This window comes from Schistocerca cancellata, unplaced genomic scaffold, assembly GCF_023864275.1.
Source record: "Schistocerca cancellata isolate TAMUIC-IGC-003103 unplaced genomic scaffold, iqSchCanc2.1 HiC_scaffold_349, whole genome shotgun sequence".
In the NCBI taxonomy this organism is placed as follows: domain Eukaryota; kingdom Metazoa; phylum Arthropoda; class Insecta; order Orthoptera; family Acrididae; genus Schistocerca; species Schistocerca cancellata.
In genome coordinates this window covers 95,001-97,500 of record NW_026046367.1, presented here as the reverse complement: position 1 = coordinate 97,500, position 2,500 = coordinate 95,001, and the positions used below count along the sequence as shown (strand labels likewise).

General features: G+C 55.5%; 1 non-coding gene across 1 annotated transcript in view; it reads right to left on the bottom strand.

Moving 5' to 3' along the window:
- The window catches only part of LOC126118187 (small subunit ribosomal RNA), a 1,909-nt gene extending 1,790 nt beyond the window's left edge, over positions 1-119 (bottom strand). Inside the window, exon 1 of the ribosomal RNA XR_007525632.1 lies at positions 1-119. This exon is cut by the window's left edge and continues 1,790 nt beyond it. This is a non-coding gene — a ribosomal RNA (small subunit ribosomal RNA).
- Between the last annotated feature and the right edge of the window lie 2,381 nt (positions 120-2,500).

Sequence of the window (2,500 nt, the reverse complement as noted above, 5' to 3'; positions counted from 1 at the left end):
AGGAACCATAACTGATTTAATGAGCCATTCGCGGTTTCACCTTAATGCGGCTTGTACTGAGACATGCATGGCTTAATCTTTGAGACAAGCATATGACTACTGGCAGGATCAACCAGGGAGCTGCGTCAACTAGAGCTGAGCAGCCGGCCGCCCGGGAGTGTGTCCCAGAGGCCCGCGCGAACACGCAAGCGTCCGCTCAATTATTCTGCAAACAGGAGGAGGCTGAGCTCCCCTGCACAATACACCTCGAAACCCTCTCAGGTCCCGGCGGCGCGCAGCGCCGTCCTAAGTACTTGGTCGGGTTCGAGAGAGGCGCAATCGCCCGGAGTTAGGCGAGTAGACGCTTTAGGTGCGACCACCCGTGCTCCCAACTGAGCTTGCCGCTGCCGACAGAGGCCCGGGAGCGTGCTGTCGTGGCATTGCCGGCGGGAGACAACACGCGCCACCTACGGTGACCGGCAGCTCCAACGCCAGCGCCACAGAAGGGCAAAGGCCCCACGTGGGTGCCGAAGCGAACTCTCCCAGCACAGCGCACGTGCCAACACGTCTGCACAACTGCGATACAAACCACCAGCGAGAACCGCTGGGGCGACCGAGCAGCAGACGGCGTCGCGGCGCCGAGTGCCGGGCGGCGGCGCATCCTCAACGCACACAGTCCTCAATCGGACCAGCACACTGCAGATGTCCACCGCGCTTCGCACCGGGCCGGCGAGGACCCACTTTGGCTGCACGGCGCCGCGCGCAGGGTGCCCCGGCGCGCAGCTGCGCCGCCTGCCGCGTCCGTCGGCCGGCGCGCCTGCCACTGGGCGCCCCCACCAGCCGGCTGTAGCGCGTGCGCCCACGCACCGCGCGGCCAGCACGCCGGGCGGCCCCCCCTCACCGGCCGGGGACAGTCCCACCCACCCACAGCCGCGTATCGCTTCACACCCAGATTCACATTCACGTTCGTTGGTATGGTGGGGACCGCTTCGTAGCTGTACCGATCGTTGCCCTCACAGATGTACCTCCAGCAAGGACAACCGCACCACAACGGGTTACCAGTTGTTCATTTGCGTAACGTCACCAGTAAACGTACACGTCCATCCCCGTTTGCAAAGTCAACTATTATTGCATGCCTGCCTGTCAGGTGTCAAGACACACTACATCCGCTCACATCCACGCAACAAAATGTGCCCGACTAGAGGGCACGTGGAAGGTGCCCCCGTACGTATGCGATGTCCACTGCGCGACCAACTGTCAACCGGCCTCTGTAGCATGTCGCAGATGTGGAACGCGGGGCACCGTGCTATCACATTGTGTGAGAAGAGACTACTACGTCTGCATACACGCGCCACTACATGAACAGACGGCTCATGCTGATCGCCATCCACTGCGTCCATTACTCCCACACGTCTCTATGGCGTACCACACTGCAATGCAGCTGTTATGGGGAGATGACACGTAGCTGTGTACACAACATTCTGAGCGGGTTGCGGTTGGACAATACATTACTGTAACGTGTCATATGCCAATTACAGAGCAGGGTAAGGCACAACTTGGGTTAGGTTAAGGCACAACTTGGGTTAGGTTAAGGCACAACTTGGGTTAGGTTAAGGCACAACTTGGGTTAGGTTAAGGCACAACTTGGGTTAGGTTAAGGCACAACTTGGGTTAGGTTAAGGCACAACTTGGGTTAGGTTAAGGCACAACTTGGGTTAGGTTAAGGCACAACTTGGGTTAGGTTAAGGCACAACTTGGGTTAGGTTAAGGCACAACTTGGGTTAGGTTAAGGCACAACTTGGGTTAGGTTAAGGCACAACTTGGGTTAGGTTAAGGCACAACTTGGGTTAGGTTAAGGCACAACGTGGGTTAGGTTAAGGCACAACGTGGGTTAGGTTAAGGCACAACGTGGGTTAGGTTAAGGCACAACGTGGGTTAGGTTAAGGCACAACGTGGGTTAGGTTAAGGCACAACGTGGGTTAGGTTAAGGCACAACGTGGGTTAGGTTAAGGCACAACGTGGGTTAGGTTAAGGCACAACGTGGGTTAGGTTAAGGCACAACGTGGGTTAGGTTAAGGCACAACGTGGGTTAGGTTAAGGCACAACGTGGGTTAGGTTAAGGCACAACGTGGGTTAGGTTAAGGCACAACTTGGGGGTAGATTGCGGTGCAAATTGCGTTACATTGCGGTGCAAATTGCGTTACATTGCGGTGCAAATTGCGTTACATTGCGGTGCAAATTGCGTTACATTGCGGTGCAAATTGCGTTACATTGCGGTGCAAATTGCGTTACATTGCGGTGCAAATTGCGTTACATTGCGGTGCAAATTGCGTTACATTGCGGTGCAAATTGCGTTACATTGCGGTGCAAATTGAGTTACATTGCGGTGCAAATTGCGTTACATTGCGGTGCAAATTGCGTTACATTGCGGTGCAAATTGCGTTACATTGCGGTGCAAATTGAGTTACATTGCGGTGCAAATTGAGTTACATTGCGGTGCAAATTGAGTTACATTGCGGTG